Source organism: Ammospiza nelsoni, chromosome 5, assembly GCF_027579445.1.
Source record: "Ammospiza nelsoni isolate bAmmNel1 chromosome 5, bAmmNel1.pri, whole genome shotgun sequence".
Lineage (NCBI taxonomy): Eukaryota > Metazoa > Chordata > Aves > Passeriformes > Passerellidae > Ammospiza > Ammospiza nelsoni.
The window spans coordinates 63,894,785-63,914,104 of record NC_080637.1 but is presented as its reverse complement, the minus strand read 5'-3'; the positions used below and the strand labels follow the sequence as shown (position 1 = coordinate 63,914,104).

At 43.0% G+C, this 19,320-nt stretch overlaps 1 long non-coding RNA gene across 2 annotated transcripts; it reads right to left on the bottom strand.

The window, feature by feature from the left end:
• Positions 1 to 1,437: 1,437 nt before the first annotated feature.
• Positions 1,438 to 18,861, bottom strand: LOC132073920 (uncharacterized). Of its 2 annotated transcripts, none has more exons than XR_009418544.1 (5): positions 18,819 to 18,861; positions 9,209 to 9,370; positions 8,308 to 8,372; positions 4,744 to 4,785; positions 1,438 to 1,738 (listed from the first exon to the last, which is right to left on the bottom strand). It is a non-coding gene; the product is annotated as an uncharacterized LOC132073920 (long non-coding RNA). The 2 variants fall into 2 exon arrangements; XR_009418543.1 differs by lacking the exon at positions 18,819 to 18,861 and adding an exon at positions 10,668 to 10,773.
• Positions 18,862 to 19,320: the final 459 nt, after the last annotated feature.

Sequence of the window (19,320 nt, the reverse complement as noted above, 5' to 3'; positions counted from 1 at the left end):
ATTTTACATTTAAATGAAGTCATTTGGTAACTGGTCCAATCGATTTCTGCTTGTAGTCAGTTACTGCAATTCATTTCAGTTGCCCCAGGATGAAACTCTGTATCTGCCACGCGGAGAATCTTCAGTGGATACAGATTATGTTCGTATGGTTAAAAACAAGCCAGATTTGGAATCTTAAATCCAGTGTGCTGCCTGTGCTCCAAGAGCTTTGGAGAGACAGAGAGCAATCCATGTGGGCCTGAACCACTCCAAGGGGTTCAGTGCAGGAATAATTTGGTTTAGTCAACTAGGATTTACATTTTGGAGTTACTGGGAGCACTACAACAGTGAAAGGCTGTACTGAGATTCGCTGGGAAAATCCTAATTACGATCCTTTTTTCCTTCTTATTAAATTTCTTCTAAGTCTACTCAGGCAACAGAAAGTTTCTCTTTGGTGAATTCTTCCTAAAGCCCAGTCAAAGTCCCTATGTTTTTGCTTTCACTTTCAGCTGTGGCCAAGAGCCAGAACAAGCAGGGGAGGAAAGCTTAGTACTTGGTCCTGTGATCCTTAGGAGACAAAGAAATCCAATATCCTCAGGATGACCTATCCTTTTCAAAGGGTATATAGCATTTCAAGTTCAGCCCACAACCCCCTAGCAAGCCTTCTCGCCATGGCAGTCACAGACTGTGCTAAATATCAGCCCTGAAAATTCCACCCCCTCAGTATTTACCAAGGGATATCAACAAGGAGATATTCCATGATAAGGACTGCTTGGTGGATCCCCATGGATGCTCATTTCCCACCCCTGACACAGATGGCAAGTAGCAGAGGATCCTCTGTGACCCATTTTCACATCCATTTGTCACCTGTTTAATATGCTTGCGCAAAATGAGAGATTTCAAGCTCAGAAAAAGCTTGCCATAGTTGTTACTGGATTAAAGGGAATCTCTTTTTCAGCTCATACAACAAATGCATTTTCTGCCTTTGAAGAGACCTGAGTTAAGCCTTGGTCTATGGACAGGATTGTTCAGAGTCTTTGAACGCCCACAGTAGAGGGAACATCCATGATTTGACACTCTACCAGCAAATGGTAGAGTGACCTGGGTTATGTAATCTCAGTTCAAAGGTCAGGGACAATACAAAGGTGGGACAAGCCCCAATAATGAGAATAATTGGATTCTTCATCTACTGGGAAGAGGCAGACTATGGCATAGGCAGATGAGATTCTTCACCCATCAGCTGAGGGGATCAGTGCTTTCCATTTCTGTGTGCATGATTTGGGCGTGCAGAATCCCATCAGAGGAGCAAAAACATTTTTCTTTCCTTACTGAGAATGGATCTGCACTTTTCCTCTGCTGGAAGCATTGAAGAAGTTTCCCAAAGCCAAAGAAAGAAAGTCCTCAGCCTTGCCCTTGCCTGACAGATCTTTTTTATTGCAGCAGAGCAAGGGAAAAGTACAGGCAATAGGGTTTGAGTCATAAGAGTTATCATTTGCAAGTCATCTATTTATTGCTGATTAACTATTAGACAGTATTATAAGAATTTTTATGCACTTCATGGAAATCAGTTAATGACTCAGAACCACAAAAATTAAAAAGGGAAAACCCAAGATAGGCCACCCTCTGGATAAGCAAATGAGGGATTCTTATATGACCCAACATTTTTTTCACTTATATTGCATAGTGCTGGATGACATTTTCACTCTTCCTGGGGCACTGTTTCCAAGCAGAATGTGTGTGAGGCTGTTTAAAGAAAATCCTGCAAGAGAGAAGTTGTTTTAAAAGGATAACTTTCCCAAGAAATGGACATTAGTAACTCAGACACCACATGCTTCCCACGAGGCTGTGCAAGGACACGTGTAAATTGTCATGTGGCTGAGGTCAAGTGCAGGGTAAGAAACTCTGATCAATATTTAGTGCTTGGGATTCATATTGCTCCTGTAGGGAGACATTGGATCTGGAAGATAAACCTGATTTTGGTGAGATAAAGGTGGCATTTTGGACTGTACTGAAACAGTTAATTTACCCTATAATCTGTCTTCAGAGTTGGCTGTAGGTTCCCCAGTGCAATTGTCTCTTGAAAGTTCATATGTCAAAATAAAAGCAGAGGTTAAAGCCCCTGAGTCTGTTCCCCATTCAGATTCAGTTAGTTTTGTTTTCTGTGAATCTCTGAGCTGGAATGCAGCAGCAGTTCTCTCCTAAAAGTAACTGATTTATACAAAAGATCTTCTGGCATCCCTACATTTGATTGAATTGCATTCACTGCAAAAGGTCTGATAAAATCAGACTGCTGGATAAAATAAGGAAATCTCTACATTTATTCTCTGATTACCAGGCAAGCTCAATTTCATCATGGTGAAGTAGAAGCCAGTGGTTGCAATTACCTTTCTTTCTTTTCATACATTTTTTAATATTTGGGTTTAGGATGGAAAAATTACAAATTAATAAATCTTCACCAAGTCCAGTTAAGACTCTCTGCAATATTATTATTCATATCTCTATTATTAGCAACAGCTGGAATAAATTTTAGCACAACTATTAAACCCTATATTGTAGAATAAGCCACATGGAGTCACTGTAATTTGAGGAGGGTGAAAGTTTCCATAAAAGCTACTGTGAAAGGAATATGACATTATCTCTTTGGATTTCATTTTTGCAAGCAGCTACAGTTTTATTTTGCAATAAATTAACTTCAAATAAGCTTAACTTTTTGGTGTTTATGTTGAACAAACACTCCAGATAAAACAATGCATCCATCATTCATTCTGGGCTCTGCTTCTCTTCCACTGAGGTGTAAGGACCAGTTCTGGCTATGTTAAAGCAAAGGTGAGTCCTCAAGCACAGTCACAACAACCTAAGCCACCTATGCTGGCTGTGGAGTTATCCCACCAGTTGGCTTTTCACTGGTTCTGTCCCTGCTCTTTTCCCAAGGCATTTGAGAAATTATCAGCCAACCAATAAATCAGTTCAAAACCAAAGCAGTAAAACTTTGTGCAGTTTTTCAGGGAAACAATTTGAAAGCCTGGTTGAGGGGGGCAGCATCAGGAGGAAGCAGGATGGAGAAGGAGGCAGCTGGGAATGATTGGAGTATCTTTTCTGCATTCCCTTTTCCTTCTCCATTGTTCCCACAGACCATGCATCCAAGTGACTCTCAGATTGGTAGTAGGATAAAAGAATCCCTTCCCAGTGATCCCTGCTGTTCAGCACAGCACTCATCTGCACTGTTGTGAGTTTGCTGCAGACAGGTAAAATATCTTGTAATACTCAAGGAATTTTTAATAAAAATATTAAGCCCATTCTGAATGGAAGTGATTCTTTAGATGTGCAAGCGGAAGGACCAGTAGAAGTGCTGTGAGAATGGAAGGTGCAGATGACACCTGGGGCATCAAGATGCCAGTACATCTATGTGCAGCTTATCAGGACCTCCCTAAACTGCAAACAGAGTGAAACAGAGTACAGACTACAGACCAATGCCCTAAAGAAGTGATGAGAGGAGAAAAAGAGCCATCAAGCACCCAGACAAGGAGAGAAAAATAAATCGTAACCCATGGATAAAACAGGATGAAGAACACATGGAACATGTCCAAATCCAGTTTTATTTTGGCTAAAATCACCTTTCCCTCTTCTATTAGCTCTCACTGAGATTTGTTACACAGTTACTGCACAGTTCTGGGGCTAGAAATATGGCAATGAAAAGAATTATGAGCCATATGCTCCAACAATACCTACACACCTTTTAGCCAAGTGAATGCAAACTCTTGGCTCTCCTGAAATGCTCTAGTGAGACACATGTGTGACTTTCTCCAGCTTTCCCTAAGACAAGAGCACACTTATGAGCTCAGGGTTTCCACCTCCTCCTGCAAATGGGGACTGAAGAATTCCCTCCTTTCAGTCTCTCCAAGATGAGTCTCACTTGCTTTCTTATGGCCACTCAAACTCCCTGCAATGCTTCAGGTAATTTATTCTGCCTGATTCCACTCCAGTTTTTTTCTCAGTCAGTAGAACTTCTAACCTTTGCATTTCTGTTGCAAACATTTTGAAAAACAAGGTACTGAGCTTTGCCTAGTTTAGAGCTTACAAAATTTCCCATGGCTTCAGCCCAAAGCCATCTGCAGTTCAGCTGAAACGCTCCTAGGATCCCTCAACAGGAGTCTGGAAGCTTTCTGGGCAGCGTTTGGAGCCTGGGAGGCACAGAAACCAAAACAAGTCACAGTTTGGGAGCTAGCAAACTCAGTGTTACTGAACCTGCTTGGCAACACCTCTCTGCAGGATTTCTGTCACCTCTAGAAAACCACTCCTAGCTCATTACATCTGCCCCTTCCTTCCATCCTTGGGACACCACATCAAATTCAGGGGCCCATCTAACGCTCCTCTGACCTCCCCAGGTCCTCCTTAGTTTTTCCTGTGTGCTGTCCAGAGGCTTCCAGAGATGCTCCATGGCCCAGCATATCTTAACTACTGCCAAGTTCGTGGCACAGCTCTGTTCCTCAGGCACAAGGCAACCTTTTCTTTTGTAGATTAGAGGTCATGTACTCTGAGACAGAGCTTCTCTGGAAGCTGCTTCAGGAATAATGAGTGATTTCTGTGCAAGACCTAAAGATTTTTGTGACTCTCATCAATATCACCTTCTCAGGGCAGAAAGGCCAACACTCTCCAGTATAAACAAAAAAGAGAATAGCAAACAAACCATTCTGCCAAGCATACTACACCCTCTGTACTCTTCATCCTTCCTTGGGAAAAGACAGAGAGAAAGAAATTAATTACCTGAGAGCCTATTTCATTTGTATCACTGCTGCTTAAACAGACCTGTTGGTAAAAAGGGTAAAAACACAAGAAAATGAATTCTTTTATAAAGGAAAGGACTGGAGAGGAGCCTAAAGGAAAACTCAGGCACAGCCCAACTTCAAAGAAGTGCTGCAGAGATCCATGCTTTGTAATTTGGACCTATTTCTTGTTATCTCTGTACTTACTTGGATTGACAATTGTGAAGAAGAGAAAAATCATAAAGATGGGGGTTAGTCTTTTTTTGGTATGAGGCTGGCATCTGCCATGGGAAATTAATCCATGCTAAGCTGCAGTAAGCTGAGCTGCTGAGTTTGAATTTGTGTCACTGAGACTACTTATACTCATGGCTGGTCTATAAACTCTTATTAGTCAGACATGACAGTGGGTGACATCTTGATGAAAGGAATAGCCTGTGGATCACCATGCATTCACTAACAGTTTATAAGAATAATTTTAAATGAGCCATTTTCCCAAAAGACCACATATCAAAATATTTTGGGGAGATAATTAAAGCTATACTGGAGGATTCTTTTTTTTTTTTTTGAGAAAGGGACTAGAAGGTCCCAGAGTTCTTTGTCACTGAAGTAACCACATGTGTCAGCCAAATTGGCAGAGCTATTATATTTAGATTCTAGAAAGGGCTCCTTAGATGTTGAGGTCTTGGATACCTCCCAAAAGATTTGCTCTCTGGACAGTTGAAGCAAAATAAAATTAGAGGAGAAAAGTAGTTCACAGCCACAGCTAGTGTTTTCACTTTTTCTGAATATCACATGGTAGAAGATGTTGATGAGAAAAGACTGACTTATGAGGGGTGACTTGACAGGAATCACATTTTCATTTCCTTCATAAAATTTTGCAAGGTTTTCTCTCCCTCTCCAGTGGCCACCTTGATGCTGTTGCCTTTTGGAGGCCAATATGATCCTCCCTATGAGAAAAAGATATCCCAAGGCATTTCCTTTTTTTCTTTCTCAAAATGCAGACAGAGGATTCCATTAAATTTTTTAATTTGTTTAACTGGCTTCTAATTTTCCAGACTCCTGTCATGCCATAAAACTGCCTGATGAATGACAGGGCCCTGCTGGGTTTAGCTGGGGTGTAATGTGAGCTCCCAGGGATGGAAACAATAAAACAGAATTTTCTGAGCACCCGGGGTTTTGCAAGAGGCTGCTAGCTCTGACTTCACCACACTCTTTCATTTTGTTAGCTGCAGTTCAGCGAGTTGCTGCTGGATTTTGTTATATATTCTATCATTTTGAGCCCTCTGGCTCACAAAAGTAGGAGAGAATCTTTCAGATAGCTCAGGGTCATTTAGGAAGATGTTTGATAAGTACCATGACAGGGAATTGCTGTATGGGAGGCCGAGTATGGGCTATGGAATGGCATGGCCAAGGCTCACACAACCAAGATCCTAAAAGAGCATTTCAGAGGAATCAAAAGGCACTTTCTCACTTCCCACACTGACCTTCTTTGGAGGTGCCCTACTCTGGAAATCCTCCTTTTTTTTTTTAGTTATCTATACATTTCCACGGATTGAAAAGAAGAAAGAAATAAACAGTAGATTTCATCTTTCAGCGGTCGCTGCCACACGCTGGTTTTGGAAACCATGTGACAAGATGATCACGACACAATTCAGTTCCCTGTCACCAACACAGTCAAGTTGTCCTGGAAGAGAAGCTTCCTCAGAACTCAACACTGATTCCTTGGCTTTCTACACAAACCCAATCAGATCTGACTCATTCCTGCAGAAAATCCTCCTCAACATCCAGGCAAAGGCAGCAAGAACTATTTTTGCCCCGTCAGGCTGCCTGCAAGTAATCTATGGGATCTGGAACATTATCATTCATAATGAATTGGTCCATCTAGCTGGTAGTGTCACTAAGCAACTGCAACAGCAAGGCTCCAGCTTGGGGCACCACCCTGCCAGCTGTGCCAGCAGCAGCACAGACACTGGCCTCTCCACAGGGCTGTTGTTACAGCTCCCAGGAGTGCCAGGAGCCGCTTCTGTGCCCTGGCCAAGCACAGCCACAGAGCTGGAATAAGGCTTTCCCCAGCCGTCCTGGAGTTTTCATACAGACTTTCCCAGTCTTTGTGTCCCAGGATTTTGAGATGGGAGTGAGACAGGACTTGCCCGGGAAGGAAAATCCTGAGCCATTCCCACTAAAATCCTGTGCCCTCCTGCTGCTGAGCTCAGGACAAGATTAACTGCAAATCAAGCCCTGAGCAGAATCCCTGTGGGAATAGGATAGGACTGTTCCTTGTCTCTAGCATCTTGCAGCAGCCTGTGCTTGTGTCAGAGGCTGCAAAGCAGGAATGCATATGCCCTTACAGTGACAGCATAGGGGATTTTGCTTTGGTTTTTAATAAGAGATTGATAGGGTAAAGGCAACTCTGGGGGACAGGTCAAACACAGCTAATGAAAAAAAGTAGACCCAGTCTTCATCTTGTTTTATTGCTTGCTAATAGAGTAGTGTTTGGCAATAGCTTGTGTGTTGTAAGGCTTAAGGTTATCAGCAGGCTGACTGCAGAGAGCTAGTTAGAATTCACCCTGCATCTGGGACTGTAATCTGGCAATTTAAATGAAAACATGTACTCTGCATAGGTGCATGACATCGACTATTACTATCATTAATACAGCAATAGTCATAATAAATCACATATTGAGTGTGTTTGTTATTGCAAGGAAAACTTAATTATAATTTCCAAGCTGGCAGCATTTGATTTACTTTTTGCTCTCTGTGTAATTAGTTTCCAAGTTACAACTGCAGAATCTGTCTTGGTGAGGGTAGGAGGTGTGGAGTTACAGCTGCAGCCATCGCTCTGGCAAAGACAGCTTTTCCTCGAGAATATTAATTTTTAACACAACAGTAAAACCCAAGTAAAATTCCTCTAGAAAGGGGGGCACTGCTTAGAAGGCTCCTCTCAGGGAGCCTCCCCTCGCACTGCTGAGCTGTTTTTGGTACAAGGAGCTCTCTAGTGTCCAGCTGTAATAGTGCAGCTCGGGAAGAGGATGCTGTGAGCACACAACCTGATCCAACATTTGTGCCAGAGTAAGGCCTGGGTCTCTTTTAGGTCCCTGCTGCTAATGTACAAGGAAAAAAATTCTACTTAACATCACTGTTGTCCAAACCAATGCAGTACCCAAAAGTCTGAAGGCACAGCACAGAGGTCTCCTGCATTCCCACCTCTGTGGTGGGGTTTGTGGGTCCCCAGAATGAGGGAAGAGATGAGAATCTTGACTACATGTTTCAGAAGGCTGATATATTATTTCATTATATATATTATATTAAAACTACACTTCACTGAAGAAAGAGAAAGGAGACATCAGAAGGCTAGCAAAGAATGATAATAAAATCTTGTACCTGACCAGAGTCTTGTGATTGGTCATCAAGTAGAAACAACCCACATGAGACCAATCACAGATGCACCTGTTGCATTCCACAGCAGCAGATAACCATTGCTTTTCTTTTCCTCTGAGGCTTCTCAGCTTCTCAGGAGAAAAAATGCTGGCAAAAGGATTTTTCAGACAATGTGTCTGTGACACACCTGTCTTTCTCCACCTGTTCCTCAAAGGAGCTTCTGTTGCACTGCTGAAGTGGGTCCTGCTCAGTCTGTGGGGAGAGGATGGATGTGTGTAGGTGTCTGTCTGCATCCAGGCCATGGAAAAAAAGGTTTAAAGTTCTGCTTTGCTCCTCTCCAGGGACAGCAAAGTGCCTGCCATTTGTGAGTCTAAGGCTGTGTGCTCATACTGGTTAGATGGAGCCCATTTGATATGAGTGAATGCCTAATTGCAGCCCCTGACTTTTCCTTTATGCACCTGATTATGTGAAATTGTCTCATGCCAGACAAAATATGCTCATGAGCACTAACCATAGAAAGAAAATGCCAAAATATGTGTGGACAGTAGCGTCCAAAGGCAGATCACTTCCCTTTGTTTCTAAAGTGAAGACCTGAACATTTTAATTTGCCGTTGTTCAGGTTTGAGCCCATGCTAGAATAACAATATATTGTCTTCACACTGAGTTTAATGCTTGCATTTTGTTTTTTCAATGTATTCATGATGAACTCACTAATGTTGATAAAAATGGATGAAAAATCTCTTTAGTTATCACTGGGTATCACAGATGGAGAATAATGACTTGACAAATTGGCAAACTGAGATTATCTGCAAATATTATGAGAAGAGCTTGAAGCCCTTATAAAATACATCATCACTTTTAACAGCATTTTGCCATTATGGCATCTCCCTTGTGGATTCTGTGGTTTAACATTGCAAAAAAATTGATGCCAGAGTTGAAGCTTTGCCACTGAAAAGCACCATCTTGTGCTTCCTATGCTCTGCTGCCCACAGCAAGGTTTATTCCACAGCAGAAAATAAATTAGGCTGTAATAATTAACTAAATGCATTTCAAAGGCAAGAAATCCCACACAGGGCTGAGATGCTCACCTTAAATCACTGCAAACAAAATGAGGGTGGCTTTCCTGTAAGTTGCTGTGAGCCAGAGGTCCCAACCTTTTGCCTTCAGATGGGTTTGCAGCAGGTTTTCCTTTCCTGCTATCGACCTTCCTTGTCCGAGCTCAGCTTGCAGAGAATCCACAGCTGTAGAAGCTGGAAAACAATTTCAATTCTATAAGCCACAAACAGCAAAGAATCCTGCCAGATTCAGGCCAATTCTGACAACAATAGTTTTTTCTCCACTTAGCATTTTAGCTCAGTATTAAGGTGATCATTCTTGATAAATGCAAAACCTATCACTATATTATTATGTCCAAACACCCTGTGGAATATCTGGGACATGGCAGTCCATTTTCCCTTAATTTTTGCAAACCTGCAGGCATGGTGGCAATGGTTTTACCATTTTCAAGGCTCCTTTTCTTTGTTTCTTTTTTAAAGGAAACAAAACAAGACAAAAAAACCCTGCTGACATTTTCAGGGCAGATAATTAAAGGAGGGGTCTGCATCCTCTGAAAACTTTTTGTAAAAGCATCCTATGATGGTTAATCTCAAAAATGTAGGTTCCAAAAATGTAATTCCTTCAAGAATTAGGTAAAAAAGTGAATTTTAAGATCTTATTTGTAATCCTCCATAATGCAGGGTGCAGGGTTTCTGCAAAGTCCATGACTAATTTCAGTTTTATTTGCAGTGTTGCAGCACACAGAGCCCTCACTCCCTGCTGATTGAATTCAGTCCCCCTCAACTGAATTCAATTGCTATTGAATTCAAGAGAACTGGACCAGAGCCTCAGAAAAAAGAGCAGTTCCCTGGACTCCCAGCACCATTTGTCAGGTAGGACTTGGTGTTTTACACTCTGTCACGTTTGAAAATGATAAACTAGAAGATGTGTCAGATGTGTTTTAACAAGAAGAATAAAATCCATAATTCAGACCAGCACAGAAAGCACCTGGTTTTATGCTTCGTTTCCATGTTAAAAAACCAGAAGAGGCTCAGAGAAGCATCTGCTGAGCTTCTGAATGGGTTTGGATCAGCTGCAAGTGCCCATCTGCCAAAGGCACGTCCAACTCAGACATGAAACCAGGCAAATCTCAGTGATGCTGGGTCAGTTTCACATTTACATCTCAAACCCATAGCAAATCTGGATTGGTGGCAAATGGATCTGATCAGACAACAACAACCAAAAAAAGGCAGAAGCTTTGCATGTCCTTCACAAAATGAGATTCCTAAATATCAGACAGTTACAGAAAGCACTTAACCATTTGGGGATTCATGTCTGTCTCTCTCTGTATTTATGGACACAGAATTATGGAAATCTCCATCTGATAAAGATTTTCAAGTGGAGAAGAATATTGTTGTTCCATTAATAGTCCCAGTCCTGTAAGATAAGTACATTGCTAATGTAAAACTTCAGACTCTGGAGTACCCACAGCAGCTACCTGAGCTCACTTACCTACAGCCTGAGGGCATGGCAATTTCACTGGAAACTCCAACAGCAAATCAGTTTTTGGACTGCCACTGACTGTATAGAAGAAATGTCTTAATTTGGTTGCATAGAAGCCCTCCTGAAAACAAGCAAAAAAAAAAAAAAAAAACAAAACAAAAAAAGTTACTTAGTTACTTGTAATAAAGAAATAATAAAGCGTTTGCTCTCAAGCTCAGCTGTGAGATTTTACCCTCCTCAGCAGGAGCAGTGGCAAACCGATGAAGGAACAGATGTGATAAGTCTGGAATCACTTCTGATCTGCCACAACCAGCACAGATCAGCCAGACTTGGCAAAAGCCAAGTTATTTGTCGTTGCCCAGGGAATAATAAGAAGACTTCGACCTGCAGCACCCATAGACACCAGCAGAGTCCAGGCAGGGTCCCAAGGCCCAAACCTGAAAGGAACCACTGCAAGTAAAATCAAGGCTCCTGCATCACGAGGAGCAGGAGCCTTGTGGGCTTGGGCTGACACTGCTGAATGCATCTCCTGCTGCCCCTGAACTCACCATGGCTGCTTAGGGAAGGCACTGGATGGTGCAGCCCCAGCTTCAGAGCTGGCTTGGACTCTCTCTGCTGCTGTGACAGAGCTGTCTTGCAAGGCTTGTGAGGCGTTTCTGCCCAACACTTCCCACGGCTTCTCTTCCCAGGTGACAAATCTCTGCAGCTCCCAACAACAGCCACTGCCCTGAGTGACAGTGATGCTTTTGGAACAGGCTCTAAGCTCCTTTTACGCTCTCATCCCCACACAGAGCTGTGCATGTAACACATAAACAACATGAACAAATCCTGAAACGAGTGCAGATGCTTTGTCATCTTTAATAGCTAGGAAGCTGTGGTGATGTTTGCAGGGGTCCCAGGATGAGGGAAGAGATGAGAATCTTGACTCCATTTTCAGAAGGCTGATTGATTATTTTATGATATATGTTATATTAAAAGAAAATTATATACTAAAACTATACTAAAAGAATAGCAGAAAGGATTTCATCAGAAGGCTTGAAGGGAATGAATAACAAAAGCTCGTGACTCTGAGAGTCTGAACCAGTTCACTGTGATTGGCCATTAATTAGAAACAAACAAGATGGACCAATCAAAGATGCACCTGTTGCATTCCACAGTGGCAGATAATTATTGTTTTTCTTTTCCTCTGAGGCTTCTCAGGGGAAAAATCCTGGCAAAAGTATTTTTCATAAAATATCATGGCAACAGGAAGCCACTTCATAGAGCAAGATAAATACAATTGGCCTGCTCAGAGCAGAATTTGGAGAAGAGGCTCACAGGTTTAAAAACTAAAATTTCTGCTTAAAACCTAAATTACCATAATAATTTATTTTAAATATACATATATAATCCAACTAACTAGTTGACAAGTTCTCTAAAGAACTGTGAAGGCTTTCTTTTTCCAACAGGCTAGACACAACAGCACACCCTTTAAAGCTTCTGCCCACCACCTAGCAAGCTTGCTTAGATTTTCCTGCACTCTCACTGGGAGCTGGTAGGATTAGTGTGGGCATCACATCTGAATCCTTGGCAGACCTCCCCCAGCCAGCAGCACTGTGGTGGCACAGTCAGTGTCCAGGGTGGGAGATCCCAAAAAGCAAAGGATCTGGTCTTGTTGCCAGTGTGTCATTCAGCTGCTTCTGCTGAAAATTAGTCTCTCTCTCTCTATGCCTCTCTCTCCCCAGTTCTGATGAATATTGATGAACTTCACAGCATCAAAAGAAGCAAAGGCAGGACAGCTGTTTGAAGGGACAAACACTTCAGTTCTGGATTGCAAGGAAAAGAGACAGAGACAGCAGAGTGCTTGTGGTGAGCCAGGCCTTCTCCCTCACTTGTCAAAATGTGATTTACAGACACACTTCCATTCACCCTGTGGCTGCCAGTTCCCACATCCTATGTCCACAAATCTCTCTTGTTAATTGGATAGGCAATATGTGGGCTGCCTCCTCTATAAAAAGCTTCTTTAAACTGGGATGCTTCCCAGCTCATTTTAATAAATCATGTCTATAATTACATTCTTTTGCTGCATATTTCTGCAATAAAATCTGTATCATTCACTTACTGGCCTTCTTTACTGTCCAGCCATCATTTTGTCCTGCTTCTGAAGCTGCTTTTCTTGCCTGGTCATTCAAAGACTGCCATTTGCTTTGAAGCCCTAATCTAATTCAGCTCTTTTTCCTTATCTTCAGAGCCTCTCCTCATCCTGTCCATCCCAACAATCCCACTTGTGCCTCCAGCCACTTTTTGCCATCAGTGACCACTGCAACTCCCTCCTGGTAGTTGTGCTCACTAAGGCTGCTCTGCTGCCTCAAGAGCCACCCCACCAGCAAGCCAAGTGCATCTAACGCTGCATCTTCACAGTGGCCAGCTGGCAAAAGCTCTTCTTTGCACAACAAAACCCTTTGTGACGGAATTTGCTTCTCTTCTTTTGGGGAAGTGGCTGTTCTCCCTTAAGGACTTTAGTACACGATCAGCTCAGCGTTACAGCAAAGCCAACAGAGTAATCACCGTCCCCATCCAAGGGAAAAGGCTTTGCCTCCCTCTACAAGGAAGTGCAATCTGGAATTGCATTGCCCTTGGGGATGTGTAGGGAGGGGAACCACTGCAACATCTGTGCTGGTTGCTATGAGAAGGAAGTAAAGAGGTTCGCTTTGCTGAAGCTCCTCACAGCTGTAATTCCCCTTTTACACAGTCAGAGCTCAGGGAGGATGCCCTGAGCCAGGAAATCACACTCCTTCTGGCTTTGGGATGCAGTCTGGAGAAGTAGCCAGGAGCCCTGTTATAGATGGATAATGAGATGATTGGCTCTCGCAATTAAGGGATAACTATTGTGTGAATATTAAGAAAAGCTTTAGTGCTGTACAGTTATGTTATTGTAGTTTAGATGCCCTCTGCTCTCCCCACAGTTCCCTTTCCCCCCTGTGTTGCTGCCATCACACAGCCTGGGCTGTCCAGGACAGGTACAAAGGAGCTGCACAGGTGTCCCTGGCATGGGGCAGTGGGGAATGGAAAAGCTTGGGGGTGCTCAGGGGGGCAGCATGGCAACACCTGACCTCCAATCCAGTGACAAGAAAGCATCTCCACTGATAAATGGCAAAGAAGAGCTGACTGACAGGCTTTGGGAGGGGCCAGGGCTGGCTGATGCAACCCCAGGGGTATAAAAGACTGAGCATCCATCTTGAAGATGAACTGGCCGCATGGTGTGCAGGAGGGCACACCTAGTGCTGCAGCTTTTTCCTTATGTAGTCATTTGTTGTGTTTTTGTTAAGGTTTAATAAACCTTTTTAAATTTTCAAAAGTGAGCAGTTGTCTCTCACAGCCCTATCTCTCAGCTTTAAATCTCAATCAATCATCGCAAAGCTTCTCTTGGTTTTTCTTTTCCTAAAGGTTCTGTCAGTTCTAATGTCTGGAGGTGACAGGGCTCATCTTAGGAGCCATGTTTTGGAAAAAGATGCAAAAAGAACTACAACGAAGGAAAAAAAGAGCAAACAAGTTGGATGGGATGTGGGTCCGATGAAGCAGTGTAAACATTCAGTCTTTGCTTTGAAACAATCAGAGCTTGAGACATGAATGTGTGAGGAAAAATCTTGTCCTGTGGTCCTTAAAAGAACTTATAAAATTCTTTTTTTAAGACAGAATAATTTTTAAAAGTGAAAACTTTGTCATTTGCCATCTCAAAAGTACAGTGTAAAAAGTTTTAATGGGTAAAGATATAATGTGGGGTTGGTTTTATACTGACACTCAATTTCAGATTCAAAACAGATCGAGATATGCCTCTTTTTTGCATAACTCCAAGCTCAGCTTCAAATGTCTAAGTGGGAAAATTAACATTAAAATGAATCCTTAAACTGCAATTACTTGGAAGATGCAGTGCATGAAGCATTCAAATGGCTCTCACTCAGTGACCCAGTTAAAATATACAGATCAGTACTGCAATTTGGTTGCAAACATTTCAGAGACTTGAGGATGTGGGGGCTCTATCCTGCTCCCAGCTTTACTCTACCCTGGTGCTCTAATGCAGCCCAAAGAAACAAATACATGTCCAAAACATTTTTGCCTTGAACACATTTCTATTAGGTTGAGATCTTCCTCAGGCTTTATTAGGGAACACCAAAATACTCAAAAGAGCAGGTGAGCTTTAGAGATGTGTCAGAGTGTCATGTAATCACTTGTAATATGAAGCAGGAACTATTTACACTGGCACTGAAAATTCAACTGTTGTGCTGCATTACTGTGAAGTAAAAATGTATTAGGTTACAGAGAAATAAAATCTCAGTATTTGCTATTACATAAGAATGGCTTTGCTGAAGGAGGCACTGGTCAAAGTATCATCTAGATTCTGAGAGAAAATTAATTTCTTTTTTCCCTATTTATTAGAAGAGGCATATTCAAGATACACCAAGAAGCAGAGTGAGATAGTAGAGTTGTTAATGTGAAAACAGAGTCCTCCTCCTGCAGGAGGGTAGCAGAGCACACAATCAGTCTGAAGGACCTCATGAAACTTTAGCCTCAAGAACCCCAAGCTGCTTGACTTCCTCCTAAAAAATTCTCACAGCATTACCAAGGAAGCAGAAGTGACCACGCTGAAATCTTTTTCCCTCTCTCCTTCATCTCCTTGTCACTAGCCTTGTTGTTTTTAAGGGGAAATGCAAATGAAGGGAGCTCACAGACACTGCAACACCCCTGGCAACACAAGGTAATACAAGCAAGAAGGGACTCCAGGAGCTCCAGCCCCAGAGTTGTCAGAGGGAACCAAAGGAATAACCTCATCAGCTGACAGCAACAGCAAAGCCCTGTTTTCCCTGTGGTTTATCTGCTAGTGGAAAAGGAGCAGGATGTATTTGGCAAACACTGCATTCTCAGTGCAGCAACACACTGTGCCTGCATTCCCCTTCTCTCCAGGGCTGGCTTTGGGTTTAAGTTCTATTTTTTCTCCTTCCATATCCACTGGCAGCCACTGGGCAGGGTCTGAAGGAAGCCCGATGCAGCAGAGAGGAGTGTGACCTTTCTCACAGCTCGGCAGGGCTGGGCAGCAAACGAGATAAGCAGCCTGTTGTTCTGGAGTCACCTCCGTGCAGCACTGACATCATTCGGGGACCGGTGCCAGCACCTGTGACAGCTCCTGGTCACACTCCTCTCACAGAGCCTGCGCTCTCCCCCCTGCTCAGCCGAGCAGGCTCTCCTGGTGCACTTTTTAATTACCTTTGCTAATGACAGATTGTCTGATAGCGAGGAGAGCTGTGAGACAGGAACCTGCCTGCTGATGCCCAGGTGGGAAAGAATCCATTGGCTTCTCCTTTCCTGGTAGCTTGAAGGTGTTCCCACCTCTCCTTCAGCCATCTACTCCAGCCCTCGCCACAGGGCTTTGCCCTTCTGCTTGTACCAGGGCCAGACAAGTGAGTAATCTGATGTTTGGGGTGGGTGAGGTGATGAGAGGGTTCTTCAGGGGGCAGGGGCACATGGTGGGGCACAGAGACTCACAGAGAACCAGCCAGAGAAGTACCAGAATCCCACTCCTTTCCAGCCACTGCTCATCTTCTCAGTAGACACCACAGTCCTGTCACTGTCATATTTTCTGGAAAAATTTCTGCCCAGGATTCTTCTCCTGGGAAGCTGAGAAGCCTCAGAGAAAAAATAAAATATTATCTCATTTGCTTCTCCTGTGTTTTGCTGCTTTGGAAAGTGTTTGGAGATTGTTTATCCAACAGGTGATTGTTTCATTGGTTTCATGTGAATTGCTTTGACTTAATGACCAATCACAGTCCAGTTGTGCTGGAATTCTGGAAGGAGTCATGAGTTTTTCATTTCATCTTTTTAGCCTTCTGCAAGTATCCTTTCTGTATTCTTTAGTATAGTTTAGTATAGTATTCTTCTATATAATATAGTATCATAAAGTAATAAATGAGCCTTCTGAGAACATGGAGTCAGATCCATCATTCCTTCCTCCATCTGAGAGCCCCGCATACAATACAGTCCTGTCTACTATCCCAGGGACTGGGAGACAAGTGAAGGAGTGGGAACCACTAGTGAGGGAACTGGAAATGTACAAAGGTATTTTTCCGCAAAATCCATTTTGGGAATCAAATGGTAATTATGATTACAAAGCAAAATTAACACACCTCCTATGAAATGTGTATTTAAGAAGCAGCCATTCAACATAAAGCAAGAGGTCATGTCTAAAATCACTCATTTCTGTGAAGAATTAACTTTTTAATTTATAAGAAAGCCCTAAATAAAACTTAAATATAAATATTAAGAGTGATAAAGCCAACCTCTCTGAACACAGCACTTGCATTTGGTGAGGGTGAAACAATTCACAGCACCAAGACACACTCAGGTGTTCACAGGCTTAGGTCTATATCTATGTTGCAAAAGTTGTAGGGCACATATATTTCTTTTGTAAGAGACCATGAACAGCTGTAACTTGAATATCTAAACAGCCTGATAGAGAAATCTCACAAACTGGGAGAAGATTTAATACAGGGGCGCTAATAAAAAAGGTCAATATAGAATAATAGAGACAACAGTTAGTCCATCCATTCCATTAAAAGCAGGACTACCTTCAACATTTTCTCAGGGTCTTGCAGAGTCAAGTTTTGGTAATATTCAGGGTCTCTAGCCTCTCTGGGCACCTCTGCATCTCTCTCCAGGTGAAAACCTTTTTCCTCAGACACAATAGGAATTTCCCCTGGTTCAAGTTTTGCCTAGTGCCTTTTGTCATTTCTCTCCAGGCACCTCCCAGCGGCTCTGGTGTCTCTGCAACCCCATTACGCAGCTCAAGGTAACCATAAAGTCCCACCTGAGCCTTCTCAAAACTGAACACAGCCATCTCCCTCAGCCTTTCTTGAACATTGGAATTCCTGCCTACTGACCTTGTTAGTGGCCACTCACTAACATTGCTCCAGTTTATCAGTGCTTTTATCAATACATTTTAGGGGCCAGAACCAGGTGCATTACACCAGGTGTGGTCCCACAAGCTCTTAGCAAGGAACAATTCCAGCTCTGGCCTGTCAGCTGTGCTGGCATCATTGCACCTCGTGTCAGGGGTGGTTGGCTCTCCTTGTTGAAGTGGCACATTTTTGGTTCATGTTCAGCTTCATGTCCATCAAGACTTCCAAGTGCTTTTATTTTAAGCTGATTGCCAGCCAACCAGTCCACAGCTTGTACTGTTGCAATGAGGTTATTATTGCACAGCTGCAGGACTTTGCCTTCTTATATTTCGTGCCTCTCTCATCCAATTTCTTCAGTTTGTTCATGTCCTCCTGAATGACAGCAGCCTTGCCCTCCAGCATGTAGTACTCCCAATATACAAAATAACTGGAAGCAACATCATGGAAGAGATGATAGCAGCTTAATGGTACTGTATAAACTCAGAAAGTGCAGGATTGACAGCTCTGTTATATTCACCCTGCTGCTGGAAAACAGCCTGTGCTGCTGTCCTTCACGGGGCAGCTGATGCCCTTACTTTTCAAGATGAAACCAAAGGATGATGCAGTTTACAGAAGAAGCTTAGAGAATTCCTGTGAGAAGCTTTAGCAAGGACTAGTAGAATTAAGGTGCCTTTTTATCTCCACCTTCTGTCCCAGAAATCAAAATTATTAGCATAGCCCAAGGCATGAAGCACATCATGCAATCTGGGAAAAAAGATGCACTTTCCTGTGACCTTAACTGAGTCACATAGGTCAGGCAGCAAAAATGAGCTGCTTAAAATAACAACAAAGTAGAACTTCCCTGCATTTGCCCATAGGAAAATAAAAAAGGGAAAACACAAAACAGCTACATTTCCTCTTCAGAGCTGCTTATTCATTCAAATAAAAAGACAACACCTAAGTAACAACAAGCAAGAATTAAGGAGAAGATAATGCTGCATTGTTAGTCATGCAAAACCTAAATTGCTTAGGGCAAAGGAGAAAGTGGCTCCTTTCCACGAGCTGTGCTGACAACTCTATCTACACCTTCCCCTTGCACACACAGCAGAGGCTTTGACTCAGCCCATTTGGATTGTCTCTCACCTTATCTTGACACACCACGCAGGAAATCAATACAAATCAATTATTAAACCCGTCAGAAGGAGCTGAGCGCATGCTTAGAAAAATCCAAAGAAAATTGGAAGAAACTTACCAGCTCAAAGAGAAACTCCAACTTCCAGTGGTGAGACCCAGAAGGCAGGAAGAACAACTGTGAGGGCTCATCCACCTGAAGGCTGACAGCTTTATTGAGCAGCCAGAAATCACCTGGAGGGGCAGCAGCTGTGGGTCACCCTCCTCTCTCCACCTGCCCAGCCTTCATGCTCTCACAGCTGTAGAGCTGAATAGATCAGGAAAATCCCACCACATTCAAAGCAAGATCACAGTTTTCCCTGAGCTCAGAATAGAGTAGGCTCTTTGGATCCAGGTTCTGCTGCTGTGGGAGAACTGGCAGCACTGTATCAGCTCCACTGGGTACCTTGCCTCCACAAATGGCAGGGACAACCAACTGTGGTGCTCAGGAATCTGGGATACCCTGCAAACTGTGTGTCAGAGACCCTTTGCACCCACCCAAGGTAGGTCTCATCTCTGCAAGAAACAGGTTTCTGACATCCGTCTCCCACCAATTTCAGGATTCAGCAGATTCCTGTCTCCCA